This window comes from Eptesicus fuscus, chromosome 3 (genome assembly GCF_027574615.1).
Source record: "Eptesicus fuscus isolate TK198812 chromosome 3, DD_ASM_mEF_20220401, whole genome shotgun sequence".
Taxonomy (NCBI): Eukaryota; Metazoa; Chordata; class Mammalia; order Chiroptera; family Vespertilionidae; genus Eptesicus; species Eptesicus fuscus.
In genome coordinates, this window is record NC_072475.1 from 18,328,910 (window position 1) to 18,353,717 (window position 24,808).

At 40.1% G+C, this 24,808-nt stretch overlaps 1 protein-coding gene across 3 annotated transcripts in view; it reads left to right on the top strand.

Annotated features, from left to right (window-relative positions):
* The first annotated feature begins 2,276 nt into the window (after window positions 1–2,276).
* MBNL1 (muscleblind like splicing regulator 1) overlaps window positions 2,277–24,808 on the top strand; it is a 166,770-nt gene continuing 144,238 nt past the window's right edge. For all 3 annotated transcript variants that reach the window (XM_028146458.2, XM_028146468.2, XM_008142202.3), the window contains exon 1: window positions 2,277–2,345. The gene's annotated coding sequence lies outside the window, so the exon portion shown is untranslated. The remainder of the gene's footprint in view (window positions 2,346–24,808) is intronic.

Consider the following 24,808-nt stretch of genomic DNA (forward strand, 5'->3'; position numbering starts at 1 on the left):
CATATCTCCTTGCTGTGTCAACTCTTCTAGTTCATCACAGTTTTCAGAGGAAAGTTGAGATTCCTTGGCTAAAGGCAGACCTACTCTTAGCTCCTGTCCTGCCACTCCCCAGCTCTGATCCTCCTCTTACTTCGAGCAGGCAGGTCGCTTGTACTGGCCATGCCCTTTTCTCCATTTGACCAGGCCTCAACTCCTTTTCCATTTTGCTAATTTCTACACACCTGTTTATTTGTTTTTTAAATCCTCACCCACCCGAGGGTATTTTTCCATTGATTTTTGGAGAGAGTGGAAGAGAGAGGGGAAGACAGAGAGAAGTATTGATGTGAGAGAAACACATCGATTGGTTACCTCCTGCAAAAGTCCTGACCAGGGCCCCGCCAGGAGGAGCCTGCAACTGAGGTTCATGCCCTTGACCAGAATCGAACCCGGGACCCTTCAGTCTACAGGCCAGGGCTCTATCCAGTGAGCCAAAATCAGTTAGGGCTCTACACACCTTTTAAAGTACCCATTCAAATAACTTCTCAGGAGCCTGCTGGGTTTGTCTCTTCCCCAGTACAGGTATCATCCTTGAGGGTAGGGACTGACTCTGTCTTATCATCAGCTCTGCATCTCTGGCATAGCAAGCGCCATAGTTGTTGAAATAAATGCGGGATGAGAAGGAAGTCCTTATAGCTATTAATGGGCAGGTAGGGGATGTCCATCCAGATTCTCTGAGAAAGTGCCAGTGTCCTTTGTAATTTGCTTCCAGGGTGTGTGCACACACTTGGGTAGATTTTAATAATGAACACCGAGAAGGGGCACCATTTAATTAATTAACTAATCAGTTCTGGACGGGAGCAGTGTGCCATATTAACTCCGTGTTTTTCGTGGACCTAGCCAAGGGCCGAGTATTTACGCTTGTTACTAATGCCTCTGGAAGTATTTCTGTGCTTGAGCACATTTCCTGCTTGTTCCTGCCCCTTCTTCAGCTGGTCCCACCCTCTTTAACACAACTTAACAGTAAGTTGTAGGAAGAACATGGACCCGTATCTACCATCTGGTTCCAAATTGTGTGCAAACACGAAGCAAATGTTTTTAATTAGAACCATTGAACAAGTGATCAACATTCCCTAAATCCAAAAGAAAAACTCTACCCCCAAATTTCCAACACTTGATCACACCACGTTAAGTCTAGGATTCTTTCCGTCCAAAGTGAAGCCAAGTTACATCTTATAACACCCAGTGAATTATGATTTGGGGCCGTGGTTTCTTTTGCGCCAACAACAATATGGCTTATTTGCCTTGGGATATTCCAGTATTTCAGAAAATGGTGTTTATTTTTTAAGAGGGTTGGGGGTGGAAGGGGAAAAAAATGCTTTCTATCAATCAAATAACGCAGAGTGGGCAAGCAAGGGGCTTTTTGCATTCCAAAAATTATTTACAAATCAGATGGGAAGCGAGCCTGTGTTTGTGCTTGTGTGACAATCCGCCTGACTGAGGAATTCCAAAACTGCGGACACCCTGTCACTCGAGAAAGATACTCATCGGAGGTTGGTCTTGCAGATGTTTTTTTTTTTATTTTTTTTCCCGCCTGCGAGCCCATCCAGGTTCAAAAAACCGTGTGGTGCATTTTTTTTCAAGGCGGCAGCCCCATCCGATCCCACGGTGGCATCCTCCTCGGATTCTCACCTTCAGTCTAACCTTGGCGGGCTCCCTTACCAGGCCCCCTCCGTCGGGCGTCTGCAGAAAACAAACCGCTGCGTCGGCCCAGAAGGAGCCGAAAGTCCTAGGAACGCGCCCCGTTGGCACCCCAACTGGGGAGGTTATCATGTGGGACGTAGGAGATGGAAGATACCACCGGGCGGCTGCGGGGATGCACCTCGCCAGCGCCGGCTCGGGTTTCCTTCTGCTCTCCGCGCCCACCCGCCAGTGGCCACCCCCATCCCCCGCCCCCCCACTGCGGACTTGGCAGGGTTGAGGGGCGCCCGATCGGCCCCGGGGGGCGCGAGAGCAGGGCGGGCGGCGGAAAGTTTCAGCCTTTCGCCCGCGCCGCGTGCGTTCCGGGCCCGGCGAGTCCGCCCCGGGCTTCCTGGTGGGGCTGGGCGGGCGGGCGGGCGGGCGGGGGAGGGGCCGCGCAGCGGCAGCGGAAACCCGAGCTCGGCGATAAGAGGCTGCACGGCGACATGCAACAGTCTTTCCACTGCAGCTGAATGAGTTGTGGCGCTCACCATGCTCCCGTGACCGGGCACTGACAAGTTCAGTTTTCAATCGCGGGCCCCTCTCGGCGTCGGGACTCCCACAATGCCCTGGGCACTCGGCCGGCAGTCGGGCTGCGTGTGAGAAAAAAAAAAAAAAACATGTGAGAGGTAAGTTTCCATGTTCGCAGTTTGCCTGCGCCTGCTGGGCGCCCAGGCTCGGCATTGTCTGGAACGCGGCTCTCGGGGCTGGACGCGGCTGGAGGAGGGAGTGCGGGGAGGCTCGGGGCTGCGGCTCGCGGCGGCGGGGCGCCGGCTCACCCGGGCTGGTCCCCGATCGCACCATCTAGGGCTGGAGGGGGATCGGGAGGTCGCGGATGCAGCAGCCCCGTCCCCGGGCAATGCGGACACTGTCAGAGCGCAGCCAGCTTCCAACTTGGCAGCCGAGAGAGAGAGAGAGAGAGAGAGAGAGAGAGAGAGAGAGAGAGAGAGAGAGAGAGAGAATATGAATAAACAGGTGCGTGCAAGTGTACTTGCAACTTAATGACCTTCGTGGGGGGGATGGGGGGGAGGAGCGAGCCCATCCGCTGGGAGCCGCCGTTGCTCCCCCAGAGACCCCGCATCCCTGATCCCTGGGGCTGCCCTCCAGCCCGGTTTGCATCTGGGCCGAATATGTGCACGCAAAGGTTAATTCTCTGCCTGCTACCCATAAATTACGCATGACATGTTTAGCTGGGCTTCCTTATATGGAGAGCGCTGTATTTCAGGCCAGTTTGCCTTTTTGCCAAGTTTGCAGGGCGGAAGACGCCCTGCCGGAGCGGGCGCCTGTCCCCCCCGTCCCCCCCCCCCCGCCCCCCAGCGTTTGGTGGTGCGTCACTCAGAGCTGTAGGAAAAGTAAGTGCGGGCGCTCTCGGGGTGGAGCCGCCGTTGGTTGATGGAATTGTTTCCCTGAAAGGTGGAAAGGTAGGAAAAGTAGTTAGTGCTTGGGTTCAGGTTTTTAGACAACAGCAGGACAAATATGCACAGCGCTTCCCCCTCCCCCGTTTCTCTTTCCTTCTTTTTCTTTCTTTCTTTCTTCTTCTTCTTCTTCTTCTTTTTTTTTTTTTTTAACGGAGCCGGAATCTGTTATTGGTAGTCATGTGTCATGTGAGAATACTTTGATTCCGGAGCCTGTAACATGAGCAGGTATATGGTGGAGCTTATGCTCGCCCCGCACTCAGCGCTGTGCAACTCCAGGGGTGTTGCCAGAAGAGCGATTGTGCTTCTGAGTCCCCCCCGGGGCCGGCCGGGGAGCCTCTGCAGCTGCCGTGTGTCTGTGACGTGTTTCCGCGGAGTGGGCTTCCCTAGGATGGAGGCTGAGCGAGAAGCCGCCCGCAAGGCTATGGCCCCCGCCTTGGCTCTGCGTGCCCACCGGCAGCAGGCACGGGCGCTGGCCAAGGGAAGGTCAGCTCTGCCACGTTCTGAGGGATGGCCTCCCCAAATGCAGACAGGATAACCGAGAGAGAAAAGTCGTGAGGAGCGCCTTGGGATACCGCAGGCCCTCTGCAGCGGGCTTTGAAATACTACCCCCGTGCACACGGTGTGCCTCCCTCCAGGGTTTGAGCACGGGCGCCTGTGGGTGCACAGGGGGCCTTTATCGCCTAACTGCTCCAGACCAGCATGCGATCCACACTCCATGTTATCTCCGTGCGGGTCCCTGAGAGCGGTGGTGTGCCTCCTTGCCTGGCTGAGATAACACATTATCGCCCAGACAAGTTGAAATGAAAGTTAAGGGGAGCGTGGAATTCGTCCTAAGAGTCTTTAGTTCACCATGTAGAACGTCTGAGGGGTAGTGACAGCCAGAGACACGGCATGCAACTACTTGGTAGCCCGAGACAGCGCATCGTGGTCACTTGTATCTTCGCTTTATTAAAGTTGGTGACAAGCACAGCTCAAAACTGTTTTTTTTTTAATTTTATTTTATTAGGAACCTACAGTGGCCTGATTTTTGTCTGTGTTCTGTATTTGCATGGGAGTGGACGCTGGTTTGATGACTGTGTTAGAACTTCGCACAAGATGTAGACTTTTTTTTTTCGTTTTATTTGTTTAATGGGGGTTGGAGGAGTTCCTCTCCGAGGACTACAAAAGTTGCCTTTTGTGCTGGAGGGAACAGGTTGGGTCAGCACCAGAAAACCTGTTCACCCATCCATCCGCCTGTAATTACAGTGTCATCCAAGACATAATCGTCAGGTCTCATTGTTACGGAGAGACGCAGAAACCCTCACATGTGCTTAGTTGAGTTTTCCTCCCCGTGTAACTGAGAACAAATCCGCGTGCAGACACACATCAAGTGTGGCGCTCCTCTCGGCAGCTGTGCCAGCAGAGAATCCAAAATGGTCTATGGTTTGAGATATTATTGCGTGTGTTTACATTTCCACATCGGAGGCAAACTCAGGCTCCAAGTTGAATTCATTAAATCTTGATTCCAACATTGTGTTCTTCCTCTGGACACAGAATTCCTATGCAATGAAATACTGGGTTCGGTTCCAGAAAGTGAACAGAATATCCCAAGGTATCTCCTGGGGGAAGGGGCGGGGGAAGGAGGGCAACGTGTAAAACTGTGTTTCTCATTGAGGAAGGGTTGTGTTGCTTCATTATATAAAATTCCCTATCCTCCTTGTAAGCAAAACGAAACTGTCCTTGCATTTATCATTGTCGCCATACATTAGGCCTGTGTTAGATGTATCTATTTATGGAAACAGAGAGAGAATAGTCTGGCTGCACCTTCTGGCTGTCGGCTTTGTTAGAAGATGCTCAGATTAGAGTTCATCTTAGATCTTGGCTTAGAAGAAGCTGAAAAGAATAGGTGGTGGTGGTGGGGGGGGTTTCTTATACTCTAAGGAAGAGAGTATGGGCGGTAGATATGTGGGGCTGAGGAGTGAAAGAAGGAAGTGAGAGACATTTACTTAAATGTCTGGCTCAGTATATAAAATCTCAACAGCAATACCGATCATCCAGGATGTTACACAAGATTTTAAAGTGTGTGGCCCATTAGGCCACAAAGCTTCATCTTCCTGGCAGTCTCGAATGTCCAGTATAGTAGCCACTGGCCGCTTATGGCTGTGGAGCACTTGAAATTTGGCTGGTCTGGATTGAGATTTACTCTAAGTGTAAAATACGTACTGGATTTTGAAAACGTTGTACGAAGGGAAGAATGTAAAACACCCGATTGATATTTTTATATTGATCATAAATATGTTGCAGTGATAATATTTTGGATATATTTGTTTCAACAGAATATATTATCAGATAGTTTCACCTGTGGCGTTTTTTTTTTTTAAATGTGTATATTAGAAAACTTAAAATAACAGATGTGTCTTGCATTACATTTCTGCTAGACAGTGCTGTTCTAGAATAAAGGCGGAGAGCAGTACTGTGGGAGAAAGCCTACAGAGCTTGCTGGTCAATACACAATAAAATGGACTATTATTTTTTTCAAGCTAACGCAGTTTAGTATATGTAGACATTCCTCATCATTCTTATCCATTGTAACCAAAATTTGAGAAAACACACCACCTAACATCTATTTTTATTTCCTCAAAACTACTGTTTAGTTTAGAGACTTAATGGTGAGGTAGTAATAACACAGAAAAGACTTATAATTAGGGGATGAGTGTTAACACCTCTCAAAGGCCAGAAGAGAGTATGATTGCTACTTAGGAGCATTTAGAGACACTATAGTTATCATTGTCCCAAAGTTACCAAACATGAACGAGTCTCTCAAATTTATTTTAGAACAGAGCTTTCAGTAAATAACAGTTATCTTCAAATGCTTAATATGTATTTTCCTTTGCTATGACTTTCTTTCCTTGGAAAATAGAAACACCAAATAAATCCAAACTCCTGACCAAAGGTTAACCAAAGATTAATGAATTCACGGACGATGCGAAATTTGCATCTGTCGGGAAGAGGGTATTGTTTGGAATGTTAGGAAAGGTAAAAATAGGGTTCTGCGGCAATGTTATGGGCCTTGAAGGATTTCTATACACAGAGAGGTATCTTTATAATTTGAACACGGCCTTGAAAAATCATCTGACTGGTAAACAAAGCACAATGGCATAGGTCCTGGAAGCATTCCTTTTAGATATTTTCATAACCAAAGTACATTTTGCTATGCACAGTGAGAGTTAGGCCGAAAAAAAAAAAAAAAAGCAGTTCTTTTCTAACTATATAAAGTATGCTTACTTTTATTTCCTTGAAGGATGCCAAAGGTATAAGCCAGGAAGGATATAGTGGGTTTTTGGGGGGTATGTGTGTGTGTGTGGAGGGGGTCAGATTTTATTGGGAACCTCAGAAGAGTTGCCTTTGGCTGGTTGTCATCTTGAGTCTGTCCCACACTGTATAAGGCAGAGTGGCCATTAGTGTTCAACACATGTTTGGAGCGTGAGGAAACCAGGGTCCCCACGAACACTGAAGATCATTTCTGATGAGTCATCAAGCATGCTCATTAATGAATGGAGAATTAATGATTGCAAACAGAGGATTCAAGAAGAGCTACTGACATATGACATTCCATGTTTCCGGACATAGTTTGTATTTTTAGATTCGAAGTAGGGAAATTGATTTGTTTGCGGTTATTTTTCATATTATAAAAACGTACATTCCTGTAAGCATTACACCTATACCCTTGGAGGAACACTTAGCAAATACATGGTTACAGTTTTCTACATACTATTAATTAGATTTTTTTAAATGATTCCAGTAGATCTCTTTGAGATAATTATTCATGTTTAAAATTTATATTTGAGCCTGGATTTCCTATATCTGTGATAATGATACATTCACGTTTTGTTGTTTCTGTCTTATCTGATTACAAGAGAGCATTACTTTTACAGTGACCTTCCAGTGCTCTATGGGGATAGATAACTCTCATGGAAGTAGAAAGATAGTCTGGGGCGGGTGGTGGGAGTCAAGTTAAGTGACAGAAAGAATAGGAGGGCACAGGGCCTGCTGGGGGGAAAAGTTGTGGGGAAAAGCTGGGAGCCATTGACTCAACTTGCCACACTCAGTATTCTCCAACCTAAGACCCCTGTTGATATTTCTGCTTACTAAATTTTAGTTTCAAAATGCCTATGAAGAGGTGCATCCATTCCTATAAACACTGTACTTAACGTACATTTGTTCTGCAAGCCAGTCTTTGTTGCAGTGCGGGTATTACCAAAAATGACCACCAGGGGATCATGTGTTTTGGAAAGTGCAGCACTGTATACATGTAGGAGAGACTCAATACTATTGGCATTTTAAATTATTCTATCTTTATATACATTAATTGCATTTCTGTCTATATCTTGAAAGGACTAATAGAGTTTGGTGTGGGGAGGGGCACAGACAACCTCACAATGTATAGCTTTTATTTTATCGCGCCAATTCCGACTAGCTGTGTAACCTGCAAAAAACCATTGACAACTTTGTTCCTTAATTTCTCCAACTCTGAAATTATAAACACACAAATAATTACTAATAGTAGAAGCTGCTACTTGTTATATATATATATATATATATATATATATATATATATATATTTTTAACAAAATATCTCATCTAATCTTTTTACAGCTGGAAAATAGGCCTTATGACCTTTATCTTAAAGAATAAGTAGCTTGACTAGAAAACACTTTTTGTCATTTGTAGAGCTATGAGTCTTATTTACTTTTTCTTTGTTTCAATGTCCATATTTTTAACCATTTTTTTTTTGTCTTGCCTTCAATGCTGTATAAAGAATAGTGATGCCCTAGCCCAGTGGTCGGCAAACTGCGGCTCGCGAGCCACACGCGGCTCTTTGGCCCCTTGAGTGTGGCTCTTCCACAAAATACCACGGCCTGGGCAAGTCTATTTTGAAGAAGTGGCGTTAGAAGAAGTTTAAGTTTAAAAAATTGGGCTCTCAAAAGAAATTTCAATCGTTTTACTGTTGATATTTGGCTCTGTTGACTAAGGAGTTTGCCGACCACTGCCCTAGCCGGTTTGGCTCCGTGGATGGAGCGTCGGCCTGCGGACTGAAAGGTCCCAGGTTCGATTCTGGTCAAGGGTATGTACCTTGGTTGTGGGCACATCCTCAGTAGGAGGCGTGCAGGAGGCAGCTGATCGATGTTTCTCTCTCATCGATGTTTCTAACTCTCTATCCCTCGCCCTTCCTCTCTGTAAAAAAATCAATAAAATATATGTTTTAATTAAAAAAAACCAACAATAGTGAGGATGGTAAAAGCTATAACAGTGATTTCTAACATCTTGGACTACTTTCTATGTGCCAGATTAAGGTTCATGAATTAATTCCTATATTCCTCAGAACAACCCTGTGCTATGGGTACTGTTAATACCACAGTTTCACAACTGGGAAAGCAGGCACCGGCAAGTTAAATACCCAAGGTTGCTTAACTAAAAGTAGCACAACAAAGCAGTGAACCAAGATAGCCCGATTCTAGAACCCATGATTGGATGTAAAAGAATAAAAAATAGATTTAAAAAATACTTGTAGTGGGTGCTGGTAGGAGATTGAGACCATCAACGTTTTGGAGTATTCCAGTCATGTTTCCTACAGTATTTAAGGGGACTCTAGAAGAATGGGTAGAAACTAAGAGGATAGAAAGAAAAGGCATTGGGGGGTAGGCCGTTAGTAGGTAGGAAGAAATGAGGAATTGAGTGGGAAAGGGAGATTGGTAACCACATTTTGGAGGACACTGAAGAGCAGGCAGTATGTTTGATACAATGGGGAACATAAGAAGACACTTGGTTAGGCAAGCAACCTTACAGAGTTATGTTTTAGCGCATTTTATAGAGGAAGAATAGGACACGTGTAGAATGCAGTAGAGATTGCAGAATAGAGATGAGGGACTAAATGAGGGAATGAAAAAGAGGCCATGTATGCTGGGGTAAAAGTGACAAGCTTAGGGTCCATAGGATGTAGCAACTGATTAGGTGTAGGCATTAAAAGTGATGGGAGGTATTCAAAATCTTTTAAAAATACAGTAAGATTTATTAAAACTTCATTAACATTCTTTCTTTAAACTTTAATGTTATCCCTGTTCATCATATTGTTACTTGTGAGACCTTTTGTTTTTTAAATAACTATATTTTAAAACACCAGCAAGAGAAGCCCACTTAAAATTATGTTTTATCAGAAACAAAGGCTTAAATAGAAGATACATATTAAATTCTTAAAACATTTCGTTTTGGGTCAAGCTCCTTTAAAGCACAGGATGTGACTATAGAAGATCGCCAAATTCTTTAACCCAAACAGGCAGTTCCAAAGTAAGCATCATTTCATCTTTAGGGGTAGATTGCTATTTGCTAGGAAAGGCCTCATTGTTGGCAGGCAGTCCTGGTCCCACTAATGTTCACGCAGAACGCCAGTGTGACCTAGGCTCAGCGATGAACCAGGTGGCAGGGAGATACATGATAAAACCAGATTGCAATGTACTCAATGTGCTTGATGTTTATACTTCTCAGGCCTTGCTATTTTAGGGGAGGTGTTAGTATAACCGTGCTGTTCTTTTTCCTGGACAACAGAATGACTTACATATGGGAATAAATAAGCAGTTACATGGAGTTCACAGTCACCTGGAGTTGTGAAGATAGTTAAATTTCAAGGAGAATAGAAGGCTTTATAGGACACTCATAGGCCTTTTTACTTAAGGTCATTACATGCTTTTGCAAGTAAATGGCTTAAACATATAAGTAGAAAATATCATAGCAATGATAGCTTATGTTATATTATGTTTAATATACATAGAGAAATCCCCATGAAATCAAGACATTTAAAAAAAAAGATTTATCACTAATTGCTTATTTAAATGGCCTATATCCACAAAATGAATTTAAATGTTATGCTGTTTATATATCTTTGTAGCATGTTTACACAGAGCCAGAGAAAATAATTATCAATATTGCTTTATTTCACCTTTTATTTAGACTTGGAACATGTCTTTTTCTGTTATTAGACATTTCCCCCCTTATCTGGATTTTGCTTTGTACTATAAAGATATGGTAAAAACCTGTTTTTGATATTAAGATAATATTTAGAAAATGTTCATTTTAAAGTAACTAAGATTAAATATTAAGTATTATAACGAAAACTTCTTCTTTGCCTTCTGTGTTCAAGATAAACTTTACTTCAAATTATTTTTCAGCCATTATTTGAGTTTCAGTGCTCAAATGTCTCAGGGAAAGCTGCAGTGTCAACTTAGTGGCATTCACTTAAGGTATTTGGTCTTAAATACCCCACCCAGAGGACTCTAAGAGTTTGGATGGGCGTAGCAAAAGTGAACATCAGGGAATACAGGCAAGTCTTTGATCCAGGTGTAGAGACTGTCTGAGGTATTGTATTACCTTTCCAAAAAATAATTTGAAATGTCCAGAACAATAATTGAGGCTATTGGTAAAATATATACAAATAGAATTCTGCATACTGCTTTCTGGGGGACCATACTTACTGAAAATTGCATGTGGGGAATGACTTTGTCAGAGAAATATAGTTTTGAGGGTTGGATTTTTAAAATAAATATTGTTTTGGGAGCAGTTAATATAAGAAGAAATTGTGTCTGTTTGTCAGTAACGGAGTATAAAGTTTAACTGCTGAGGTCTTTTCACTTACTAAGTTATTTTATGAAGTTTAACAATAAGGTGATATAGGCAGGTCACTTCATCCATCGTGTTCTGCTGAACAGTTCATTAGCAAACCTATTTTGAGCACCTGTTAGAGTTAAGGAAGAGGTTCCAAAGAAGAATTACATAGTTTATATTCTTTGACATGTAACTGGCTTATAATTGGGGAGAAAGATGAGAAATTGACATATAATTGGCATGTAGTTGTTGAGAAAGACAAGAAAAGTTAACAGTATAATTGGGTATTGCTGCTGTACAATTGAGTACCAAAGGAGGAACTTTGAAGAAGGAAGCCTTTGTGGAACTGAATGGTCAGGGCATGCTGTGTGGCGGAGGTGACACCTGACGTAGGTAGGAAGATTACAGAGTCTTCAGAATACGGAGAGAAACAGCATGAACAGGTGGAAATAATGAGGCTACTTATTTGAGCATCTTCTCTGCAGGAGACATTGCTGGCTTACATTCTTTTGGGAAACAATCTCATCATGGTGCTAAACAATTAGGGAACAGACCTGTGTGGCAGGAACCTTCATCCTCTTGATAGAGATAAGGAAACTGAGACTCAGAAGCAGGCCTATTATGTCCAAATTCACAGAGCTGGTGAGCAGCCACACAATGGCAGCCAGGTCATTTCTCACTAAAAAAAAAAACCAGCATTCTTTATTTCCCCTAAAGAGTGAATGCGGTATAGTTATGATCCAGTAGTTTAAAAACTTCACTCAGACAACATCTGACACAAGTCAAGAAGGTATACATTTAATGTAATACAAATAAAATTTTGTCTTAAAGCTTTAAGGTTGGATTAGAAATGGCATGCCGTTTGACAAATGCTTACACTCGTTTCTTTGATTTATAAAAAACAAAACAACAAACTAGACTCCTGTCTTCAGCAGCTATGATAAGGCCTTACAATAGTGTGACAATTGCATTTGGCCGTTTGGGATCCTTTTCAGAGGAAGCTTTGCAAAGTTCCAGAAGATAATGTACTTTCTCGCCAATAATGGAATGTCGTACAGTTTTCACCAAGAAACAACAGGGGTGACTGCAGAGTGCATGCTAAATTCATTTGTCATCCTCACGTGGTCATTTTATGCTTTCCTGTTGCATCATTTTCACACACTCTGGTCTGTGCTCTCCGCCACAAATGGCAAAGCTTATGACTTGAGAAGATAATCTATGCATGGAAGACTTGTTTTGCCGGAGACACGGCATTTTGCTAACAAATTCCCCTCTTCCTAGAGTTATTTAGAACACATAACCAAGTAAAATTGTATATTGTTTAGAGAAGGACGACGGAAGAATCTTATGCCATTGCTTTTGGCCTCAGAGGAAAACACTCTTATTGAGTGGATATTTATTGAGTGCGGTGTCCTTTAGAGGATGGAGAGCTGAGTAGGATGTGCCCTGTGCTCAAAGCAGTTTCCTGTGTAATGATTGAAATATTCACGAGAAACGTACGGGCAAAACAAAGTGGGCACGGAGAGCCAAGAATAGGCTGCTCGTGGGCAGAGTGTGGAATTTTCCAGAAACCATCCAGTAGACACACAAACTCTTTCTATAGTTTGTATGTTAGAGAGAAGACCATATCAACTCACAGTTTATTGAAGTCCGGTATTTAAGACATTTATTTTTCTGTTTGAGTATTTGATAAGTAAGCAGGATCCAAACACAGTGTCACCCTAGACAAAACAGGAGAGATTACTTTATTTCTGCTGCTGGTATTTTGGACAAAGGTGGTACATATAATTTATCGGGAGCTTCTTCATGCTCACTCCTGGTGAGATTAAAACACGCAGTCCTGCCAGTCAAGTTTCAGAGCCTGCAACTTTTATGTTCACAGAAGAGAAAAATCCATAAGCGAGAGGTGAGCTGTATTTCACTTTAATGACAAAGGGTTTTAGATGTGCACACGATGCCCTTTTGCCTCCGGCTTTTCTTCATGTGCAGGAAATAAAGCTGTACTTTGTGGGCTGGTTTCCAAACTCCCAAACGGTGACGGGGCAGCGGTGCGTGTCCTGTAAGACCCCGTTCAGCCGGGAAGGGTCCGGTCTGTTCCTTGTGTCCAGGATTTAATCTGCATTCTAGGTTAGAAAAAGTCGGAAGTGTTCTTTTCTCACTCACCGTGATTCATTTCTACTCATCCACGCTTATGTAAAGCCCACTGCATAAAAAAGTTGATGATCACACGTCAACGGAAATTTTCGAGAGAAGTTAAGGCTCAAGTTCTGCTTTTCTGAAGTGTATGGCCTAAAGAATAAGGTTCATTCATGGTGAAACAATGGAAACAAAACAAGAGTCACTAAAGACCAGACCGTAAGCCCTCATCATAATTATAAAAATAGCTGTGTATCTGGTAGGAACTTATTCTTTCGTCTAAGTGACCGTGTCTACCTCTTACACAGCACTGTGAGATTTATGCATTGCTCTCCCTCTCTAGTCCACAGGTGAGAATATGGAGGCTCCTCAAGGTTAAGGTCAGTTCATTTGCCCAAGGTCAAATAGCAAGGTACGCTGAGTGCTGAGGTCTCAACCCAGCAGTTTTGCTGTTTGTCTCCGAGTATGGTACAAATGAAGCACACGATTACGCGGAGTATATAGATTTGAGGTCTAATCCAGGTGAGTTTTAGAAAGACGACATGAAGGAGAGAAAATGTGAAAGACGAGTTTTGAAGCACTGTGGCCATAAAAAGGCAGAAGATGGAACAGGCTTTGAAGCTCCACTGGCTTGGAAGGGAGGGCCGTATCAAATGGCCTTATCTGCCTCTGTGGTTTGCGCACCTAATACCCTCTGCCCTGGCACTTGCCAAGATCAGCAAAATCTACTTTTAGACTCAAAATCATTACCACCTGTGCGGCTCTGATGTCACTTGTGAATGACATAGCACTCTGCCAGTTGCTCAAGTGGATGGCTTTAGGTTGTACATCGTAGGAAATACCTTGAATCCAAAAACAGTGTTGCAAATGCTCTTGTAATTTATTCAACTACATTATTGGAAGAATTAGGGCAATTAAATTCATTACTTTCATCATTGAAAAATAGAAACCTGTTGCCAACATTAAAACAATCAAAACTGTCATTGAGAATTGACATTCGCTTGGAGATTTCTGATGATGTTTTCTCACTTTCTTCCCAAACCCTAGTGGAGTAATGAGAGCATGTCTGTGTGTGTGTCATATGGGCATATATGTGTCTTATATGCATTGTACGTGTATATTCCGTGAAGGTTTATGAAGTAGTGCGTAAGTTATAGCTAAGAATGGAACAGAATAAATATACGAAGTGAAAGAATACATTCACCAACTAGTGTGAGTTTGTAAATTTGCTTTGACATATTATGTTTAATATCATTTTGTGGTTCTCTGAAATTATTACAAGTAGGATTTGTGAAATTATAGTATGCCACAGATGCTAAGTAGAAACAAAAGACACTCTGATATACAAGCATAAATTTAAATATATTATTACTCTGTAATAGTTATTAAGGTTTGAGATCACTTGATAGATAGCATTATTAAGAAACTTAATCTGTATCTTAATGAGTTGATTTTCATTGCTGTTTTCTTCCATTGATATTAAACTTTAACCTGTTCACACAGCAACAGGTTTGTTTGTTAATGACCTGACATTAATGGATTTAAAAAATAGTTTCCTGTCATATACTAAGAATTCTCCTGCATATTTTTTCTCCTGCATAATTTTTAAGAGAAATACTCCTTGCTGATGTACTAATTTTGGGGGAAGAAAATTAAGCACCTATATTTCAGTTCACTGGTTCTCTGATAAATGAAGTATAATTAAGCATGCAGATTCTGCAACATTTGCTTAAATATTAATTTGGGTTCTTTTATATTCTAGGCACTGTGCTAGGCATTGAATATATAATAGTTAACACAAACAGGTGCAATTATAGAGGTGCAATTGTTAAATGTAGACATCTCTCAAACTTGAAATTGGCCATTGCAGAAATAATGACATTATTGTGATTCTTGTTGCCACAACATTTAAATACTCTTTTCAGTGATTAAAAAAAATATTATTTCTAGAAGTCAGCAAATATTTATTCTAAAGCCTCTATTCAAGTTAGGCTTACGATGTATAGGCAAAGTATGTTCATGTAAAAGTGCCATTTTAGGCTGTCTGCTATACAATTTAGCAAGAGGAATAGTACCACAAAGGAAAATGCAGGAAGAGAAAACTCAGCTTTGAGTGGCAGCACAACGTTGTGAGTTTAAAAGGTCAGGCTAGTACAGGAGGCTCCAGTTTTGCCACTCGGTATCGAGCAGAAAGCTGTGACAGCCAGGGCTGATACAGCTGAAAATATCTGCAGCCTTGGAAGCTTGTGCGTTTCAGAAGGTCATTTTGGCATTAGAGGAAGAACATGGATTCGCAGGGAAGGTCGAACTGGACAGCCGGGCAAGAAGATAGGTTGCTGAACCCAACCATTGTACATACCTTTCAGAGCAATTGTTAACTGCTGTAATGGGGTCTCCTAGTTCCACGTGGCCCTCTTTCATAGAGGAAATTTATAACAAACGAGCTTTACTTGGGTGAATTCTAACGTCTCTTTTCTCTTCTGAAACTTGGCGTTGCATCTATAACCTTACCTGGTACCAGGGCAAAGGTGGATTAATTTTATTTATGCATGATGTATGCTTCATCCAAAAAGGATCTGAGTCTGCTTACACCAGTCAAGTGCTCGTAAAAGGGGACTGTAAAGAAGAGACATAACAAATCAATTAGAAGAAAAAGAGATGAAACGAGTACTTGAGATGAAATTGAGCACTAAATTTATCTCTTCAGCTTTCTGGCAACCAAAGCAAAAGCTTTAGGAAGTAGAAGGATCCTGAGTTTACTTAATCAGATCTCCTCCTATCCCATATATAGCCTTACTCTTAGCCCTTAGGGTATTTAGTTAAATAGCCTGACTCTGCCCTTGAGTGAAATCTTGGCATGGATGTATTCCAATTAATGAAGAAGTGAAGGCAGAATTCTTACTGACTTGTGTCCAGACCCAAATTCCAGGTCTGTCTCCTGCCTTCCAGTTTCATATGGGTGCTCTAAACAGTCCAGTTCCCCAGTGTTCACATTCTATGCTTTTCCATATCCTGCCTTTGCTCTCAGGATATGGAAAACTTTGCGTATGATATTACCACAGTCTGGGTTGCCATTCCTTTTTTTTTTTTTAAATATATTTTATTGATTTTTTACAGAGAGGAAGAGAGAGGTATAGAGAGCTAGAAACATCGATGGGAGAGAAACATCGATCAGCTGCCTCCTGCACACCCCCTACTGGGGATGTGCCCACAACCAAGGTACATGCCCTTGACCGGAATCGAACCTGGGACCCTTGAGTCCGCAGGCCGATGCTCTATCCACTGAGCCAAACCGGTTTCGGCATTCCTTTTTGTCTGTATCCAAATGAGACTCGCTCATCCTTCTGGGCCTACCTCAGATGTATTTTCTATTGTGAAACCACCCCTGACATCTCTCTCTAACTTACCAAGCTTTATTGTTATCTCTGCTGTATACTTCTCCCTTTTTTAATGTACAGTTATTTGTGGGTTGGTTTTACATCCCAGATTAAGCAGTAAATTCTTCAAAGTTGGATCCACATCTCACCCCTGTGTCTAGGCTACAAAAGAGGGTTGTCAATAAACTATTAATATAATCAATACATATTTTATTTATGTACTAGATGTCCGATTCACGAAATTCATGCAAGAGTAGGTCTTCCTTTCCCTGCCTGCCAGCACCTCTTCCCTCTGGCCACCCTCAGGCACCCAGGCCCGGGCTGACTTCTCTCTGGCCCCGGCTTTGTCCGGAAGGACATCAGGAATGATGTCCAGAAGGACATCTGGTCTAATTAGTATATTACTCTTTTATTATTATAGATTATTTATTTTTAATGTGTATGTTTATCCACTTAAGGTTATTGCCTGTGTTCGATGTACTAGTATGTATTTAGATTGAAAGAAAACATTTCTTTTTCCAGGGTAGTAGGGAAGAAAGAAAGAACAACAACAACAAAAAACCCATGAAGCACAATTAGAACAACATCTGCAATTTTTTTTCAAAGGAGATCTTTTGGGGCAGTGGAACTGGGATTGCATTTTCTTTTTTAATTCTTTTGACTTTGGGCTTTCTTATTAGAAAGGAATTCAATATTTACCATTTCTCTGTCATAAGGCAACTAACATACTAGTGAAAGAGAACAGGTTTGGTACATATAAAAGAAAAGTATCATTTATGCCATTTTTTCAAACCCTGAGTGCTTTCTCCTAATATACTTTTCTATGGTTTTAACAGCTGTCAAAAATCTGACTTTACATGGCTTAGATTAGAAGTGTTCCAGACAGCTATTCCATCGCCTTTACTGCTTTTCAGATACCGTTTTAGTGGCTGATATAGGTCAGCCTTACTGTATGCATACTTATTTTACATACACTTAGTTTCATACTTGCAGAGCAGAATTCCGTTTTACTTATGTAGGTTCCTGCTGATACAATTTGAACTCCTCTAATGAAAGCTCTGAAGAAAATGTAGGCTCTTCTTGCTCAGAAGGCAAACAAACAAAAATGAAATCATGCTTGCGGGGGCCTGATGCGGCGGGGGCCAAACATGGCGGGGATCTCCCTTTTCCGTGTCCAGCGTGGAAAGAGAGATGAATGAACCGGTTCTAAGTGGAGGCGGCCAGGGGTTGAGAAATAATAGAAAGAAAGAAAGCAAGACGCAGAAATAGATTTAAAAGCTGGGAGCTGGGTGGGACGCCATTCTCTCTGATGGAGAGGCAGCATGACAACGACCCTGAGCCACCCAGCAGATTTATTTTATATCCCCAAAATCCAGGAAGTAACACCAAAATTTAGGATCAAAGGAGCTTATTTGCATTCTTAAGTAGGCCCTAGCATGCCTGGATTTACATATCTAGTCCCGCCCCTGCCAACACCTGGGCTGATATGAAGGCCAAGCTGATTACACTGTCCGCCATCTTGGGGAAATGTGTATCCGAGCCTTGGCTCTGCCAGTCGTCTCGGACTCAACTGGCAACAATGAAAAGAAATGCCCATGTGCCTTCCCCGGCGGCCCTCTACACATGCTCAAAGACAATCTTTAAATTACTTACTAAGTAGAACCCTGTGTTGTATTAATTACTGGGTTAAAGCTCATTAACAGTCTTAACTAAGAAGAAACTGATAGACATAGTGTATAATTTTCACATCTCTAAGTATATATCATTAGTGTCCAGTGCGTACTCCGTAGACGTACAAAGACAATAACGCCCAACTCTCAACTCCATAGAGGGATCATCCTATCTCCTTAAGAATCTATACGCAAGGCTTTCTCCTTCACTGACATCTCAGAGCAAACCACAGTGATGCAGTCGGGCCACTGCATCATGTCCCGCTCCACCCCCAATCTCTCTGGTTTACGGCTTCTGTTATATTTGTAGTCATTGTCATTGCCACAAAATTGGGCATTACATTGTCAGCATGTGTTGTGAATTAAATTTCAGATTTGAATCAGAAGACCTGATTTGGGGTCCCAATTCTCCCCTTTAATTACCTTAGGGGACTTTGGTGAGTCGGCCCCTTAAGCATGCAAGCCTGACTTTATTTGTTCACAGATGGGCAAGATGATATAACCATGGCTTGGAAGTGTGAGTAGCAAGTGGCAAAATTCAGGTGAAGGAAATTGTATACCAAAATAATAAATATTATCTGCTAGTGTTGAACAAAAACAGAATATATGAGTTCTGGGGGAAAATAAATTTTTCTACTTGATGCCTCCAGTAGAAACTTTTTTATTAAAGAACCAGAGGAACACCTTGCAGATTTCATACATAAATCAGAAAGAAATGTAGCACAAGCCAGCTTCTCAAAAGTTAATCTCTGAAAGGGTTATTACTTAATGAAGGAGCATAGTTTGTAGTTTTATCTAAAATAAAGTGGTACTTATTGTGAGAAGATTAAAGCATTATTTACGTCTTTCCCCCCTATTAAGTTTAACACAGAGGTTTTACTTGAATTTAAATAAAAAGCTATATTTTAGTTATATGTGAAGAACATGATTTGACTAATTTCTATGTTAAAGTTTTTCTTATTCTTTGGATCATACACATACACACAAACATCTGTACATAGCTACACACCTATACATATAATAATCTGTATTTCATATTTTATCTATTAACGATGATTTTATCATATTGTAGTGATTATATACCTGCTTAATTATTTTTACATCTTTTTGAAAAATAACTATACTATTATAAATTATTATTATAAATATGAAATAAGGAGATGAAATATCACCATCTCTAAAGTATTTATTTTATGTATGTGTGTTTTTATATAAACTAGAGGCCCGATGCATGAAATTCATGCAAGATTAGGCCTTCCTTCCCCTGGCTTCTGGCACCGGCTTCCCTCTGGCACCCGGGACCAGGGCTTCCTTAGCAGCCCTGGCTTCATCTGGAAGGTCATCTGGAAGGATGTGCAGAAGGACGTCTGGTCTAATTAGCATATTATGCTTTTATTATTACAGATGGTGCATTTGACATTGAAATATAATAGAGACTTTTTAAAAATTGATTTTAGAGAGAGAGGAAGAGAAAGGGAGAGGGAGAGAGAGAAACATCAATCAGCTGCCTCCTGCAAGCACCCTGACCTGGGATCCAACCAGCAATTTGGGTATGTGCCTTGTTGGGGAATAAAACCAGGGCAATAGAAAGTTTTAAGATTGCTTTATGATTCCTCTTTGAATTTATCCAGTTTAATCCTTCAGATATACTGGCGGGAGGTGGGGAGATTCTTCTTACAAAGTATATTTTTGCGTGCTAACTGGGAGTGAACTGTTGTTGAGCAGGACTATAACATAAGTGATTTGAGACATGAAGAGTAATATGATACGGTGAGTAGTATCTTAGACTGATGTGGAGGGGCAGACATGGCATGGTGCCTGATTTAAAATAATATTTTAAAAAGTGAATTTAATATAACTTTGCATAACATTTTGCTGGTATGTCAGTTTTCTATCTAGTTGATGTAATATAATCAAAAGGCATGCTACCAAATCTCCAACTAGCCATCTTTTCAGGACATACATTGGGTTTTTAGAAAATTATTGGGTAGAAATGTAATAAATTATTGCTGGTGGGAGTAATATTTTAGCTTCAGTTGGTTATGATTGCCAGCTGAATTAAGAATAACCTAGGGAGTTTGGTTAAAATGGTCTTTAGCCTCAGTAGGTCTAGGATAGGTCCCAGGAATATATATATTTTTAACAGTCCTTCCCAGCTGATGGTTCAGATAGTTGAAGATTCTTTCTGGAGCATTTATATCCCAGAACAAAAAGTGTTGCTATTGATAAACTGTTGGCGGTTACTTGGGGCTTTTTAGCCGGCTACCAATGCATTGTGATTTACCTTAGAAAGTTAGTTGTTGCTCTTTAAGTGCCTATGATGCTGGTGGGGACACATAGGCCTTTAATGACTGTCGCATTAGAAGGGTGCAGTCGGTTCTTTGGATTTCCTCATGTGTTACAGCGTTCTCAGAATGTACACAACCTTAGGAACAATTAATTAAGGAAGGGGTGTTCTTTTTCTATTTAGCAAAGGAGCCAAACCGCAAGCTGCCGTGTTAGTTTGCTCGTTGTGTGTTCAGAGCGTTTACTCTTTGGGGAAGTACAACATCCCACAAATAAAATCTTTGATCTCATCTCCTGAGAAGTGTGATTTTATTTATACTCTTGATAACATGCTAACATCACATTGACAAAAAGATAATAAAAGCATTGGACCTACCCACACGTTGCCAACCAAGCATCTTAAGTCTTTTGAGAAAAATCCAGTTTCAAGTACTTTATTCTCTGAACTGTTTTAATAATTGAAAAAGAACTGTTTGAAGAGGGCTAAGCGAAGGGAGATTATTTTCTTTTCTAACAGGGCATATGTCCATTGGCAAAAGTCCGCCAAAAGCATATACCTGTCTTGGTTCTTTTAATTGGAAGTACATGGCACTTCAGGAGAACACTCCAGTCCAGGGTCAGAAATGATGCAAGAGGAGCCCTAGCCTCAGGGGAAAGGACCACGGGGAGTGGGGGAGGCGGGGGAATGTGCTTGGGCCTCTGTGAGTTCACCGCTTTTATTGTGCCTTAGCTAGTTTGATAACGCCTTGAATTATTTATAGCCGTTGTCAGAAACCATTTCCTTTAGTCAATTAGTGTCTAAAAAAGGAGGGAGTGGAATAGGATATTTTCTGACATTAGTAGAAATAGTGTGTAAAAAACGCATCCCCTTAATCATTAGATATTGTGCTGTCAGAGATTTTCCAAATATAACATGCCCTGCAGACTATTAACTACACATTTTATTTGTATTAATAAGAATAGTAAGTTATATATTGTTTCTTTTGATACACTGTCACCCCCAAAATTTACTAGTATTCAAGCTTTCAGCCCCTGTTCTTTGGCAGGTAATTACAAAATATACATATTATGATTGTTTTAGGAATGAAATGATTTATTTTGAAATAACAGGAGTGGAAAAACTGATTTTACAAATGTTTCCATTGATTAGTTGCCATGTAAGGGCTAACAGTTCAAAATATTTTGCAAAATACAATGACAAGGCTTTCGTTCTATTTGTAGGAAAAAGGACATATATCTTTTGCCCATTCCCACAATAGAAATTTACATTCTAGATTTAGGGGTAGTATCCTTTTAAGGTCTAACATAGATTTAACAGACATTGAAAAGCATATTAGTCATTGTTGGTAGAAGTACATTTTGGTAAACATTTTTGAGGAAGAAATTTGTTATTCTAGTTCAGAGTTAATATATGCAATACTTTATGTTCAAAGTATTTATATTATTAAAACCACTCAAATGTAAGCATAGTTGGTTAATACAATTGCAGCATGGCTTAAAATAGTGAAAATTGGCATTAGCATAGGTCACCACTAGTAAAAAATGGATATATAGTGGAGTAATACATAGTTGTTAAACAGTATTTATATTGATATATTTCTATTGACAAAGAAAGGTCATTAATATATACTATAAAAAAAAGTTTCAGAATAATATGCTTAGTATGTTTCCATCATTTCTGTAAAATGATAAACCATGTGTATGTGTAGGTAAATTAATAGGGAACGGACTAAACACATCATACTAATAATAGTTGTTACCCTTGGATTGAGAGGGTTCTGATTTGGCAGTAGATGGAGGGGAAATTCAGTTTGACTTCCAATAAAACTCTTCTGTTCGTTTTAAATTTATTGCAGTGAAAACATTCATTTAGTGATGTCTAAGACTACAAAAAGAAGGAAGGGAGGGAGAGAAGGAGGGAGGGAAGGAAAGAGGGATAGAGGGAGGAAGGGAAGAAGAAAGGAAAAGATGTGGCATTAATGTATGTAATTTATATAAATTATTTGCTAGAGATTTCTGTTCATCATTTGACCTATTTTACCGTCTCTTCCATTATTATTTACTAGTATATCTATATAGGAAATAGCTTTATAATTTATACCTAAGCTTAATACATAAAAAAGCAGAACTATAGTTAAGAGTACAAATTGTTAATTATTTGACTTTGAAATAATTCAGGTTATTGTAGTCACTGTAGATGTGAAAGTCTAGATATGTAAAGAGAAAATAGGCTCAAAATTTAAATAGACACTGGTTGAAATTTTAATTTGCTCTTGAGCCTTTACATTTCTAATACGAGATCTTTTACTTTCACACTGTTAATCACACCACATGGTAGGTTTTTATTTTATTTTACAACTCGTGGTATTTTATGTATGTTTGCAAAGTTACTGGGAATGAATGACTCACAGATTCCAGTTCTGCATTGTTGTTCAATGCATATGTAATGAGATTTCAGTTCTTAAGTCTGTTAGATATTCAAGGAATTCGAGTTGAGACACCATGTGGTAAACCATTTATGTATAGATATAAATTTAGTTATCATGGAGACGGATTATCTTTTCATCCAGTTAATCTTATCTTTTCAGATTTGTAGAACCTCCCAGTATATTTTTCTTTTTTATAAGTGAAGCCTTATAAGAAATACTGAGATAGGCACAAACAAAATATGCCTCCTTGTTACCACCCTTTAAAAAAAAGTAGTTAATTGTTGAGAGTATTGTTACCACCCTTTTAAAGAACTGCAGGGCTGCCTTTGGAAATTTTATGCTTCTGCAAAATGCAGTCTGAAGCTCAGGGTTATTCTATTGCAATTGCAATAATATCAACCTAATTGGTTGTTTTTCAACATCTCAGACCTAGTTAAATATGTAATTTCTGTAGAACCTTCCCGAAAGGATACTTATGCTTCATTGAAGTGAAAATAATAGTTGTCAAAGCATGTCTTTGTTTGTAACATATCTTCCTCCTTTAAACCAGGGAAAAACAACTGGGTCTTGACTCACTATTAGGAGAAACAATTCTTGGTTGTATGTAAGGATATGTGAATTTGTGACATTTTTTTTAAAAGCTCAAGTTCAACTGAGATTCTCATATTTTATTGTTACTGAAATAAATTCAGTTGATAGTTCTATGTTATTAAGAGGATCTTTTGATATTGGTTAAAAAGTTAATCTTTAAGATCAAACATATCAATCAATAGAAATATCTATAGGATTCTAACGTTAAACTGTGTAACAACTTTGTGGCTTGAATATTTGTAAACTTTTTAATAAGAGCTACATATGTGAGACTATAGGGGCTTTTACTGATTAAATGGAAGGAGGAAATGTTTATGCATTGTGTTGTGTTATAGGAAATCCACTAATTCATTTAATTAGGATATATTCATAACTGGTTTCATTTAGTGTATTCTGAAGAGTAATTATTTTAGATCTTTATTTAACTACAAACAGATTTTTTATATACTTTTCTCATAATGATTAATAATAATTAAGCAACATATTTTGGGCACTCTTTAGTAGAAATAAGCCAATGAAAATTCCTAGATTGAAATTACTGTTAGGTTTTTGATCAGACATCTGGAAATTCAAGATTTATCTATTAAGATCAGGCTTTTAAACTCAGATATAATTGATAGTATTGAGGGCTATTGCCACATTAAATGTTTAGGAGCTCTGGAAAATATGGCAACTCTGATGATCTGGTCCCAGTAGAGATATGCTTTATATCTTGGCCTGAATTCGAAAATTTCTTTACATGGTGAGTTTATAATTTATCTCAATTAATTGAGCATGCTCAAATGGAAAACAGGGATAAGTTAATTATGGAGATCTTGTGAGAATGGTATCTGTCTTGGAAGAAAAGTTAGAACAGTGGAGCAAAGAGCTACATATGCAGCTAATTTCAGTGATGTACAAGGTCCATAGGAACATTTTCCCAGTTCTCTCATTAATCAATGTCACACTTATTTTTGAGTTGTGCAATAATGTTATTAGGGAAGCATAGATGATTTTGCTGTCATTTCTCAGGCAATGAAGGTCATATTTAGAAATGTTTTAGGCAGTGATACCACCATTCGCAGTAAGAAGCTAGGTGATATTGTTCAGAAGTTGTAAAGGTTGAAATTTAAAATAAAGATTTTGGCCCTTAGTTACTATGCCAAGTGAAATATAACTCATTTAAGTAAACTATAGACTTAATTGCATTGGGAATAACAATATATCAATGCATTGCATCCCATTTCATGTTCACAGTTTCGTTATACTAATTTCACATTTAGATTCAGTTGGGTCAATGTGCCAATCTTCCTGAAAATTGCTAGGATGGTGACATTTGGTTTTTCTACCATTTAGGTCCTGAACACATACTAGCATTCTTAATTTTGTTGTATTCTGTATTCTGATTACTAAATAATATGGACAGATCAGAAATGACTACCTAATGCCTACAAAGTAACTTTTTTTAATAAATAAATATAACACTAAATGGGATTAATGTTTCCTGTAGACAAATGATAAAGTAGCATGTGCCGTGTTATTTCATTATACTTTCTCATTTCTAGAATGAA